We start from the raw sequence: 14666 nt of genomic DNA, 5'->3' as shown, positions 1-14666 counted from the left end.
TTTTCTCTCAGGACTGACTTTTACACAAGTACTGAAAAATATTACACAGCAAAAACCTTAAAGGTCTCGTTTCATAGTTTTTTTTTCCATACATTTTTTGGTGGTCTTTAGTATGAATGAATGCCCAGTGGGCTTCGTTGCAAGCCAAGGGGGTCGAGGCCATGAATCCTAATTTACGGGTTGACGTCAGTCGGGGCCTTTTCCTAATTTACTAATTTTTCTGTCTTTTTCGTTTTATTGGCTAGTGAAGGCAGTGGGGGTAGAAGAGCAGTTTCACATTTAGCATGCATGTGATCTACTGTATTTCAAAAAGAGTATTCAATGATTAAGTCCTATTTATAGAACACAAAAGGCAAACATTTTATTGCATTTGGTGTGAAGCTTTCACCTTTTAAAAAATCGCTTACTTTTTCCATTAAAAAAAGTGTATTTGATATATTTAATTGAGCATACTAAATTGACTATTATTCAGTTTATTTCTGAATGGTTTACTCATTTGAAGCTATTACATATAGTCAAGTGTTATTACTATGGCATTTAGCATCAAATTTAAATTAAATATGGGTCGAGTCCCAGTCATGCTGCTTGCCATCAGTAGCCAGAGTCTAAAAGAACACAGAATTGGCCATTCCTTTTCTGGCTGGGTAGATGGCGCTCAGCACAGGCATCTGTTGGCTGTGGTATCATAGCTGAGTTGCTGTGCTTTCCTCTAAGCGTGCTGGCAACCAGGTTATACTAGCAACATTTTACAGCAAGCTGTAAAAGAGGTGGTGGCTGGGTTCACATGTATCGGAGGAGGCATGTGCTAGTGTTCACCCTCCTAGTGCTGAAGCCATTATTAGTGATAGGTGAAGTCCTAATGAGTGGGTTGGGTAATCAGCCTTTCAAATTGCAGAAAAAAATGTATATGTATATATATATATATATATATATATATTAAAATCTATTTAATAATAATTTTCTGTAAATTAGTTTGTAGTAAAGTAGTTGATTGACTAGTCATTATATACAGTAGTTTTATAATTAAGAACATGGTTGACTGACTCGATTTAAAAAAATGACATGACAGTGTTTTACTTTACTTTTTAGTTTTTGGCAGTAAATTAGTACCTGAGTCTGAAGATAAATAGTATAGACTTTTTGTAGATGATGATTATGTACTAATCCACTAATGATGTAGATCACAGCTGATTAATTTATTTGTTTTTCATCTAATTGTTTTGCTTGTGTGTGTGTACATATGTGTAAGGGTTCTAAGTGTTCTAAATAATGAGCATTTTGTAGAGGTGGGCAATAAATCAGTGATTTATCGTATCGTTATACAACATATTGAGAAATATAATGAATATCATCAGCGCTTAGAAAACATTCACCAGCTGCATGTTTCATTAAAGGGAGTGTAATTCTGTAGTTCTGTATAACGCTGTAATAAATATGGTATTTATTTTTGTTTTTAGATTCCACACATTTTATATAGGTGGTGCAGGTTCAGAAAATGGGCTTTTACTTCGATTTATGTCACATACTGTATTTAACTGTATATATTATTATATTCAGATGTGAGCAACATTTAGAACACATACAGTATACACACACTCCCTACACACAGTACACACACCTATCCATACTGTATTCATTATTCCTGCATGACATACATTCTGTCTGTCTCTCTCTCTCTTGCTCTCTCCTACAAACACACACACACACACACACACACACACACACTCTCTCTCTCTCGCTCCCTCTCTCTCTCCCTCTCTCTCTCTCTTTTCCTCTGGCTGAGGGCCTGATGGACAGACAGACAGACAGAGGGCATTTGGTATTCTGTTTCAGGCCGGGTGGATTGTCTTATTTTGGAAGCAGCGTGGTGGGGGGCTTTCTCTGCCTCCGCTTCACAGTTCTGGCTTCAAAGCACCAAATTAATGGCCAACAAAATAGTACGTCTCTGTCCGTCCCATGTGGGGCCAACCCGTCGAGAGTTATCATTAAGTTGAGGAATAAATGAACGCAAAAAAAGAGAGGGAAAGAGAGAGAGAGAGGAGGAAGACGGTGGATGAGGAGGGGCGAAGTCCTGCTTGGATTGACTAAACTCATCAGATAATGACCTTGGTGATTGAGCCACCCCCTTCCCAAAAAAAAGCCCCCCTAAAAAAGGCCTGGAAGGGGCCATGTGTGTCATAACTGGACGATGTGTTGGTCTTTGTCCTTACTGTCCTGATCCTTTAGCATGGGGCTCATTTCCATATTCCTGTGACTGTGTGGATGGTTGTGTGGATGTGTATTAGAGCATTAGGCATAGCTTCTATACCTGTGTGTCAGTGTATGTGTACGTGAGTGTGTGTGTGTGTGTGTGCATGCGAGAGGTCTGCTGTGAATGTATTTTATTTTTTTTCTACTATGTATGTGTGCTGACTCTCTCTCTCTCTCTGTGTGTGCGTGCGTGCGCACATTTCGCTGACTGTGTGTGTGTGTGTGTGTGTGTGTCTTTTTGTGTGTCTCTCCTTCTCTTTTCTCTCTTTCTCTCTCTGTTTCTCTCTCTCCCTCTCTCTCTCCCCCTCGCGCAGCCTGTCAGATCCTTTCAGTAGTGTGTGGCTGGTGGAAGGCAGCGTGGCTGCGGCTCTATTTGAAGTTGTAATGGTGTCAAAAAGTCAGAACTGACTGACAGCCGTCAGTCCCACTGGGGCTCATTAAATCATAACAACTTGACAAGAAAATAATTGAGCGCTGGCGACAAGTTGGGCCCCGTTTAGATGTTTTTATTTTCTTTCATTATTAGTTCTGGCTATTATGTTCATTAAGAAATTGCATTAAACAACTGTTGGGGGAAGGGGGATGTGGAAATGGGGGGGCTAATGATTTGTTTATATCCCCTTTTTTATTATTTAAACATTAGCTGCATCATGTGATACCTTGGCAGGCTGGCAGTATCATCTGCTGCATCTATTTTTCCCCCCTTTCACCTTTCTCTTGCTCTGTCTCTTTCTTTTTCTCTAGCTCTCTTCTTTTTCATCCCTCCTTCTCTTTTTCTCTCCCTCTCTCTCTCTCTCTCTCCCTCTGTCTTTTTAAGCAGCAGGGCCTTTGGAATATGAAATAGATTATTCATTAGCATCCTCTCTATGCCTGATATGGTTGCGTGTAGTGTCTTCTATGGAAGAAGGATAAAAACATGTCACAAATAGGTTATATCTCATTCCAAGGGGCAACAATAGCTGCAGGTACAGAGCGCCTTTAATATTTCATCGAGCTGACGTTAGCCACCGCGGCCGCTCCAGCTAGCGGGGCCCCTCAGCCAGCCCCAGAGAAGGACGTTGATAAGCCGTTAGCTCAGTGCGGCTCGCGCGAGAGTGATGGACACCTACAGCGGCTCTGTGATCGCGGCTGGCGCCCACGCTTCATGTCCGCAGCCATCGATAGCGAGATATTTAGCACAGCTAGTTTTGTTTTCATTGTTGGAACATGAAAGCCCACACATGCACACACAGACAATTTACAGTACTCTACTGTACCTAGTTAATAATGATACACAGGGCATTGGAAAGGCGTCTTTTTATGTATCATTTATCAATTTAAGTTTTAAACCTCCCTCTGACCTGCATCATATCAGTGCTGCAAAGCATGTCTGCTGTACTCATTGTTAAAAGTAAGTGTGTGTGTGTGTGTGTGTGTGTGTGTCCATCCTTCAGAAGACGTTAGTAAATGGATAAACACTTCAGTGGTGTGAACGCAATGGGTGGTCCATGTTTTATCTATAGAGCAATCTCTCTCATGTCCCTCTACCCATAGGAAAGTGTCCATGTCCTTCTATTCACTTACAGTGATGTGCACTGGTGGAATATATTAGGAGCATGTAGAGGGGGATGAGCCCCCCCCCCCCCCCCCCAACCCATGTTGCAGGAATGTTTAGCATCATCACTGTTCATAAATGTTTGTGTTTTTTCTTTTTTTTCTCAATCATTTGTAGTTAATTTGCTGTGCACTATAGCGTATGTACAGTAATTGTAATATCGTAGCTATAAATCGAACAATACATGCTTAATTCCCACAGTTTGTTACATCTTACAAATTCTTCAGCAGTGCCCTTATTTAGGAAATTTGGCAAATAGTTTTGAGCGATTATTTATTATATATATATATACTTTTTTTTCCTTGATACTAAATTAATACTGAAGTCATCCAGAATATGTTGTTCCTTTTCTGGAGCGGTCCTGATGAGAGCCAGTTTCATCTTAATGTCTTTGTGATTGCACTTGAGGATACTTTTAAAACTCAGAAAATTTGACCTTCATTTTTAAGTATTATTTTTTCCTTTCTTAGTTGAGAAGTTCTTGCCATAATATGGATTATAGAGCTATTCACTGTTTACCAACTCTCTTACCACTTCTCAACACAACTGATGCTCTCAGACACAGGAAAGGAGGGAAAGATATTTGTTTTAACTGAAGCTGTTAGTTAACTTCATAAAGCTGACTGAGAAAATGCCAGGATGTGCAAAGCCATCACCTAAGGCGCTACTTTGAATGCTCTAAAGGTCTATCTAGTATATCTAATGTAGTCTGTTATTTTTTGTATACTAATAAATACTAATAAAAAGTATGTTTTTTTCATAATTTGGATGGCTTTAGTATTAATCTACAGTGCAGAATTTTATAGATAATAAAAAAACACTTTTAAGGTGTGTTGAAACATTTAATTGTGGCTGTACTTATATTTACCTACATGTCAGAATAATATAACCAGAGGTTATTTTTACAGGTCTTCTTACAACAGGTAAAAGGTACAGGAGCCTTTACTAATGTAGAAGCAATTAGTAAAATATGTAAATATTACACATTTGAAAGGGACTAAAATCACTGGAAAAACTCTGAAAATCTCTATCCTGAACACATATCCTGGTTATTATATTAATTGATTGTTTTTATGTTTTGCTGTTAGAAACGAAAATATGTTAAATATTCCTGTTCACCTTCTTTTAATGATTATTTTACACTTAGTTTTATCCTCCCTAATGCTGTTCTATTAGAGAAATCTGCACCCCTGATAATCGCATGAGAAAAGCAATGATAAATACAGCCCTCTTTGAGTTGAATGAGGTGGACCGAAAGTGACAACCTTGGATGCGGTTTTCCTCCTGGTGTGTCCCTCTTCCACAGTATCAATGAGAGTAACGGATCTGACACTGTGTTGGCTGTGATCATATGTCTAGTGTGTAATACTGTGTGTACCCTGTGTCCTCTCTGTGTGTGTGTCTGCATTGGCATCTGGCCACAGGCTTACAGCTGATCGGTTCCATCGTTTACGGTTATCGCGAGAAGCATTCCGATTCCTCTCCTGCTTGCGTTTGGTTTGTCAGTGACTTTTATGGATTGTGATGTGTGTAGATGTGCTGAGTGCTTGTCTGGTTGTAACACAGTCATTAAAATCAGTATTGCATTTCGACACCAGTGCGTGTTTTTTCCTCTTCTTTTTCACCCCCTCCGCCGCTCATTAGGCCTGCCGTTTAGCTGTATTGTGTCATGTCAGGCGCGCATCTCCGTGTTGTGCCTTTTGAACTTGTTTTGCAAGTTGGCGCCTCTAAAAGCGATCGGGATCGGGAGGAAGGAGCACAAACACAGCGCCGTTTACGCTTTTTAACCCGCAGCTACAACCACAGTCAAACACCAGCCACGAGCTTTTCACTCACTCCCTTTGTCTCCTGTACCCCACTGCGCCGCTGGAGTGTGCAAGAGTGTATCTGTATGCGTGTGTGTGTGTTTCTGTGTGTAGGCACTCCACTGCTACACAGTGAACAAAGAGGCAAGACTGACCCATATCTCACACTCTAAACACACTGTTCATTTCCACACACTCCGCTTTGCCCTTCTGCTGCTCTGACCTCCTCCAGCATTACTCCTCAGTAACGCAGTATGCTGCTGCTGCTGCTGCTGTAGAGCCCGTACTCACTCAGAACTCTACTGAACTCTACACAACTCTACAGACAGATCACGTCAGTACTGTCATTACATTACAAAAACTTGTAGCTCCAAAGCATGAAAACATTACATAAGCAGAGCAACCACCTTACAACACAGTAGCGACCACCTAGGAACTGTCCAGTTCATTATTTATGCAGTGTACAATACATATCCAAGAGCAAAAATAATAAACCAAATAGCTCATACTTTTTAAATGGCATCAAATCAATCAGTGTCTTTTAGATGAAGTTGTATTTGTTTTAATTTCCTAGCTGCCTCATAGGAAAATGGTTGAATGTTGATGGGTTGATTCCAAAAACAATTTTGTTTGAAACAATTTTTGTTTTTGGCTCCAAAAACAAAAATGTTATTAAAGCAAAGTAACCACCTATCATTACCATAGCAACCACATAAGAATGATTGTACGACAACATTTTGCAGTTTATAATCCCTCTCATAGCAACATCAATTTCTGTATAATCCACACCATTTTAAAATGACAACAAATCAATCAGCAAATTATCATCACCTGAAATAAGTACATTTGTTTTAAGCCTTTTTGTGGTTACAAGCATTAGTTGTATTAAGTATTTCATAGGGAAATGGTAAAATGTTTGATATATTCAAAATCAAACTTATCCAAACTGTAGTGTCAGAAAACAGGAATGTTACAGAAGCATTAAAACACCTGGAATACTGGAGCAATCACACAGCAGCACTGTAGATACTGTAGGTGTTTGCCTGTTTGTAGCCAAACAAATTAACTATCTCATGTTTTCCTTAGAACAGTGGTGAAAATAACATCTTAACAACAAGCCTAATCCATTTAGTTTTTAAATAAAATCAAATTAGCAAAATATCCTCTGCTGAATTAAGTCATTACTCCGTTTTAGAAATATTTACCCACAAGTTTTAAGCATTTGTTTGTAGTCACACAAATTAGCTGTCTCATTTTTCCAACTGTGGAAAACATTTGTAAAAATAAAAATTCAGAACCATGCAGGTCGTCATCCATTCCGGTCAGTTATCACCTATCAAATAGCCTTCAATCAAACGAGATATGTTTATTCCACACAGTTTTGAAATATTTAAATCAGACAGCACCCTTACCTAAATTAAGTTATTACTCATTTTTAGGACAAATTGGGATTTGTCAGCTTTTATATTTGTAGTAACCTTAAGGCAAGTTTTCCACAGAAAATCCAAATAGTGGAGTGTTTCAAACATCCAAAGAATGGAAATGTTACATAAAAAATGACATAAAACCTGTATGTAAACTCGCATGCTCATTATGACAGTACCATCATACTTATTAACAGTTTTATAGACCCAACAATTGAATCCTGTGGGACTAATCCAAATTGTTACCAAATCATTTACAGTTGTTTCCACATTCAGGTTAATAACTGAATAATAAATCCAGGATTCTAATTGTTTACCATTTTATAATTCACATTGGTTCATTTGTTATTAAAAGTTCACACATTATTACAAATAAAGAGCTGAACCTGACCAACACATACTGTGAAATTAGAGTCCCACATTTCCAGTTTGCAGTTTATCCATCGGTCCAGTAACGAGTCTGAAATGCACATTAGTGCTTGGTGAAGTGAGGAGGAGTTTAGACAGATCGATCGGCTCAGGTGATGAACGTCTTGGCCTGACTGTGGCATAATTTACTTTGCATATGGTGTCTTACCAGACAAGATTCTAAATTTCCAACTGGGAGGCATCAGTGGAAAATCGCTGCCTTCAAAAGGCGGCCTGCCATTCATGTTCCCCATAGCAGGAGATCTGAGCGCGCGGTGATAACCCGCGACATCTCTCTGGAAAACGGGAGTCAATCAGCTTTGATGGAGCACATCCTCCATGACAGGCTACTGAAGAGCGCGCTAATGAACTGGGGGGGGCTTCGCTTAGCACGTCCGTATGGAGATTGGGGCTCGTGAGGAGGGGTGGGCATGGTTGGCTTGTGCATGAATGATGGTCCTCCATAAACAACAGACTGGTGTAAAAGCCTCCAACACTGCGTAGATGTTTTTGTGTGTGTGTGTGTGTGTGTTTCATTGTCTCGAAACATGACTTGGAAAGGGCACATCACTAGCCCCCCCAGCCCGGCCTGCCCTCCTCGATTACCTCCCTCCCCCCCTCTTCCAGTCACCCTCTGCGATACCTCCTTCTTAGATGAGGGACTAGATTAAATATTCATGAGCATTCGTCCAATAGCAGCACTGGGCTGACATTCTTTCTCCCAGGGCAGGAAGTGGAGGTGGATTCATGCAAGGTTGGGGTGGGGGGGTCAGGGTGTGCGGGTGGATCCCAGCAGGGTGGCACACAGGGTCAATTCAATGGCTGGTTCAAAGGTTACAAAATCTATATGATGTCCTGTTCTTCTTCTTAACTCCAGCACTGCTGCTTCTGATGGAGGAACAAGACGGCCTTAGACGGAGCTGGAAGACGTGAGAACCAGGAGAAGAAGGCTTTGTGTTTTTATAGAATAATATTTTGGTTTGTTTGGGTTTTGTATTTCTGTTGTGTTTCTAAAAAACACAGCATTCTTCCACACATACGCACACACACACACACACACACACACACGTTCTTGCTTATCTAGAGCTTTCACAGTTTTGGCTGGCTAGTTTATATTTTAAAGATTTTAAAGATGCTCTGAGAGAGATGTATGATATTGGCAACAAAATTCACAACTTTTGTTCGTTTCAAGGATTGTTGAGGGCCCAGGTGAATTGAGAGGAGCTATTGATTTTCCTTTTCCCATGCAGTGACTGGGATTACCGATTTTCTCATTTATTTTTAAAGACAACTCGTGAGGGTTTTTTTTTCCTCCCCTCCCCTTTTCTCTTTTCAGTACAGATTCTTTTCTTCTCCTTTTTTCCCCTAACAGCAGTTGCACCCATTTCTTTCCGTATCAGAATCCCTCCTTGACCCTGAAAATTGTAATTCTGCTATAGATCACAGCTGCTGAATATTAGCTTTTACAAAAGCAGTTAAATAAAATATGTTCAAATCGCTGCGTCCCAGAGGACAGACAAGAAATTCTAATCAGGGGACATGAAGAAGGAAGGAAGGAAGGAAGGAAGGAGGGATGGATGGATAAGAGAAGGAAGGAGTTGCCCTTCATTGAGAGAAGAGCACAGATCGTCTGGAGCACCTGCTCCGTCCAAGTCTACAGAAAGAAGAAATATAATAAAAAAAAGAAAAACAAAGCAAAGGCTCACTGTGACTTCACTGTGATACGCGACAGTCAGAGAGAGGAAATGGAGAAAAGGAGATAACTATAATAGTTGGAAAGACGATAGCACTCTTAATGGGACAAAGTACTAATTGGTTTGGTAATGATAGTGCTACTGAATTTTCCATCATCACTGATCTTCTAAAATCCCAACTGTAAGCCTCAGCTAAAAGAGACAAAACCCCTTTAAACATGATAATTAGGCTGCTTTAAGTTATTTCATTTAAGTCTCAAGACAAATGAAAAAAAAAATCTCTCAGTGATTCATTATAAACAGATTCTACTTTTAAAGGAATAGTCCAACATTTTTCCAGCACCTGTCAGACATTCAGAACTCCCATTTCATTCAGTGTTTTTTCTTTCTTTCTTTTTTTATTGAGAAATATTATTAATAATATTAATATTCAAGACATCAAATATGAATGGAAACATTGAATTAAGTAGCGTAGTTGCCTCAAAATGTATTCAACAAACCAGAATATCTTTTGTACTTTTGATTCTTTGAAGCAGACACCTTTTGCTTTAAATGACATTTCATTTAGACATGGATGAATTATGTTAAGAAAATCTTTAAATGTGCCACTGTCCAAGTACTTGTGGACCTCACATATGTATAACATGGAATTATGTAGTAAACAAGTGTTTTCTCCCTAAAGTCAGTTAACATAAACCCAACTGAGATGGTTTGGGATGAGACGAAAGAGAAACAGACAGTAAGTGTTCAGCACCTCTGAGAGCTTCATCAAGACTGTTGGAGAAAAAAAAACAGATGTTCCAGGTGACATTCTCCTGAAACTGTAGAAAACACTGAAATGAAAGAAAAATCATTAAATGAGAAGAGAAGATTTTGGTGGGGTCTTTGTTTTAGCTTTTGTTTTGTTTCAGGAATGTGAAATGTACAGCACACAAAATATCTTCCACAGATTCAGCTGGGCATAGACGCATCCAGAAAATTTAATTTATTTACAATGTTTAGGGTAAAATTTAATAGAGTCCAGGAGTTTGCATTGTATGAGTGGGAAAGAACTCAGAACTCCAGTTTCAGGTCTTTCTCAGGCCTATGTGCTCAGTGTGTTGCTGTTTGATCTACTGATTTACAATTTTAATTGTAAAATACAGTTCAAATCAGACTTGCAGGTTTTCTTATTCAACCGTTGTGGGTCACATCCGCATAGACAAAGCATAAGAAATAGTTGTTCTTCAAGAGACTATAAAATGATCACCCATATCTAACATCAACTGCTCTGCTATGAAGTTTAAGAGCCCTGAGTTCTTTGTTCTTCTACAGAGAGACTTTTACAGAACATTCCAGGCTGCTGTCACTCTCTGGTTTGGAAATTACAACAACTCTGATTTGAATTTGATTTGACTTAATACTGAGAAGCCCCCTATACACTGTGTTAGTGTGTGCTCTAAACTGACTGTGAAATATCACACTATGTTGTAGCACTTATCTGTGTTGATCTAATGACCTGTGTTATTATACTTATTTATGTTATAGTACTTTGCTATGCTATAGTACCTCTACATATATATGGCATTACCTTTATCCTTGCCACTTGTTCAATACAGAGGGCTATGTTGCTGTCACACTGTCGAGCCTGTTATTGTGTCTTGTGTCCTTCATATTTATTGTATTTATTGTCTCTTTTTTTCCTCTGTATTTGCATTTGTGCACTGTGTAGTCTTTTACAGTGTCTCCTTGGCCCTCGGTGGCACTATGGTCCGGGAGGAATTATTTCACATTATTGTGTACTTTACTTATAGTTGAAACAACAATAAAGCCACTTGAACTTGAATATGAACATGTTCAACTGTAGCAGAAAGCAATTTAACCTTCTGAATCTAACCTTCTCACGTCACATTCATATGAACACAGGGCAGTACAAAAAGTCCCAAGGTGAAGATTAGATAATTTCTATTATTAATCAGGCATTATGTGACAAGAAGTGAATACACTAGTATGTCTACTGTAGAATACAGTGTCTAAATGGGCAGTATTCATTTTTATTTAACAAATTTGAGGTCATATTTTGTGCCCTGTGAAAGTTTTTTTTAATCCTGCTTTGTTTCATTGTACACTGTAAAAAAAAAATGGAATGCGGCCAACTGAAAGTATCTGATTACAAATATTTATTTGAGTTTACTAAACTTAGTTCAGTTCAGAAGTTTTTATAAGTTTTTATAACTCTGATGCCATCAGAAGCTATAGAGCCAATTTGTCATGCTTTGTTTGGTTGGTTAAATGGTGCTCCCACTTCCACAAGCTGGTCAGTGCAGACATCTGAGTGTGTTTGCTGCTAATGATTGCATTGTTAGCATTTAGTTTAAAAAGAAGCTGTGGCTGGCTTTTTTTTGTGTGTCGAGGAGTCTTGTATCGCACTTGTTACTTGTTCTCACTCTCCTTTGTTGGAGGCATTGCAAGTGATTGAAGTGGTGGGCTAATTAGCTTAGGTAAATTATGGAAAAAATGTACATTATCATATGCCAAAATTGCTAAAATGTTCATGTTCTGTGAAGGATAAAGAACGCTGTACGGGCCTCCAGCACTGAATCTAGATGTGATTTTTTTTTACCAGTTTGTCAGTTTTTTACTTTTTGTCTGTTTGCATAGACAAGTGTAACCAGACGCTGCCCGTCGCAGTTCTTTACACTGTGAGTGATAGTGTGCCTTCTGTCTTATTTCTAGTTCACACATGACACTGTGGGTCGAGGAACATTAAATGTCTGCACAACTTTGGAAATAGAATATCCCACCCACCTGTCACACACACACTGTTACCCTGACCAGGACTAAAGAGATCAGAAGGTGTTTATATGTTTAATGAACTGTGCCTAGAACAAACAGGAACATCCAAAGGCATAGGAGCGGGTTTGACATTGGGGGTGAAATCAAAGCCCACTCTATAGTGATTTAGAACAACATTTCCAGAATTACAGTTAATCAAAAAAAAAAAAAAATGTCTGTAATTCTGTTTACTCACTCACTCACTCACTCACTCATCGTCAACGCTTTATCCGTTACGGATAATTCTCTTTATTATAAGTTAAATTTAATGAAAGGTGACTTTACAACCTAAACATGTTACTCCACATTATATTTACTGTTGTTAGAAAAAAAAATATGTGTGCAGTGTCTGAATAATACACATATGACAAAAACTGATCAGTTTTCACCTAATATTTAAAATAATAAAACAAATTTGCTTATTATTATTATTATTATTATTATTATTATTATTATTATTATTATTATTATGTATCGGCATGTCAATTCTGTTGTATATTAACATTTTTTCTACTTAAAAAAAAAAAAAAAAAGCTCAGTAGCGTTGGGTCCAGAAGCCGTTTTTATTAGTATATATTGTTATTGTTGCGATTTATTGCTCTCATCCATGAGCCGGTGTAATGCCGAATTCAGCACCCCAGCCAGAAAAAGCACCCTCTCTCTCATGTCACCTGCAGCCACTCCCGAGAGGGGGGGTGCAGATTTCGACATGCTTTCAAAATATATATATATTTTTTTAAACCTTTTCTGTTTTTTCTGCTGTATCATTTTTTTGGGGGGGCAAATCCACCTATTTCTGATATACACCAATGGAAACATCTACTGAGAACACTTAAAACTTAATACTTAATACTTAAAACATTACAAGTTTAGGTTTGTGTTTGAAAAAGTAGAGGAAATTGCCTCCAAATCCAATTATGTAAAAATAGACAATGCTTTTTTGTATCATTACTACTCACATGGTTGTTGCATATTAATTCTATTTACACATTTATTAAAATTAATATCTTGGTGTAGAAATGATTTGAATGTTTTCCGCAGTCGGCATGTTAAACGTTTCTCACTCATGCATCACTTGGTGTAGATAGCGTTTCACACGCTATAATAACACTGATGGTGTATGTAAAGTCATGAATGATTTATTGCTGCTTATTTCCATATGAGATTTGGAGGGATATGGGAGGGGGGCTCCTGGCCCCCCTGTGGCCAAGCTGCAGCGATGAAAGACTGGCAGGAAACTGCGCCTCTTATGCAGCGGGGCGAACAAGAGCACAGAGGTGAAAGCACTTGGCACTTATGAAGATTTCCTCCCAACCCCAATTACCACAGATTCACACTCCACACAGACACTGGGAAGACGTCCAAATTAAAATGGGAATAAACAGAGGGGTTAAAGGAGAATGTGTGAACTGAGCTGTTCTCCTCATGACTGAATTTCTCTCCCCTGATTCCATTCAACCTGTGTTGAGACGATTGTCTCCCCACCCAAAACAGAGAATGTAGTGTCCAAAAGTTTATTTACACCCCTTTTAATTGCACAAAGTATGTGGAAAAATACTGTTAATGCAGATTAATGTACATAAATTGTGTTTTTGAGTATACTGTTTTTATGTTAAAATGCAAATGTAAAATCTAAAAGTTCGAACCTTTACCACATTTTACCCACAAAATTACATCTGTGGAAGCCCATTCCTATCACTTAAAATAAATTCAAAAACTTCATGTTTTTTTTCATTTTGATATACTTTGTTATTATTTTTGAGATACTAAGTCTTTATCATAAGATACTTTAGCATTATTTTGAGATACTAAGTTGCTTTTTGTGATACTAAGTCATTATTTTGAGATACTAAGTTGTTATTTTGAGACACTAAGTCATTATACTTAGATGCTTTATAATTATTTTAAGATACTAAATCATTATTTTGAGACGTCAGGTCGTTATTTTGAGATATTAAGTCGTTATTTTGAGATACTAAGTAATTAATTTGAGATACTAAGTCATTATACTGAGATTTTTGCTAATTATGTTGAGATACTTAATCATTCTTTTTAATGTTAGGTCGTTATTTTGAGATATTAAGTCGTTATTTTGAGATACTAAGTAATTATTTTGAGATACTAAATCATTATTTAGAGATACTAAGTTATTATATTGAGATACTTTGTAACTATTTTGAGATACTAAATTATTATTTTAAGATTTTAAGTCGTTATTTTGAGATATTGAGTCATTATTTTAAGATACTAACTCGTTAATTTAAGATATTATTAGTATCTTCAATTGATGAGACATTAATTTAATTAATAATGAGTAGGTTTTGTGTTATTTTAGGGTGCGGGGGAGGGGGAGGCTAATCCCCCCGGGAGGGTAAATGGTATGATCCTCTGTTCCTTCACTCTCCTCCAGCCGTGCTTCGCTGTGCGCACGCGCGCAGGCTCGCGAGAGGCAGGTTTGTTAGGCTGAGATTAATTATGGTGAGGTAACGAGTTAAAGCAAAATTAGCTAGATGTATTAACTTTCTCACCGTAAACACACTATATTACACAGTGACAACCTGCGCATTACCTGCATTCAGTCACACAGCACTCTGTACGCTGTTATTATTAACTAGGAGAGACTGACTTACGAGTTTTTAACTATTTAGTTAAGTAACGCTAACTAACAGTTAATTAA

Source organism: Astyanax mexicanus, chromosome 15, assembly GCF_023375975.1.
Source record: "Astyanax mexicanus isolate ESR-SI-001 chromosome 15, AstMex3_surface, whole genome shotgun sequence".
In the NCBI taxonomy this organism is placed as follows: Eukaryota; Metazoa; Chordata; class Actinopteri; order Characiformes; family Acestrorhamphidae; genus Astyanax; species Astyanax mexicanus.
Note: the sequence above shows the minus strand (reverse complement) of the source record.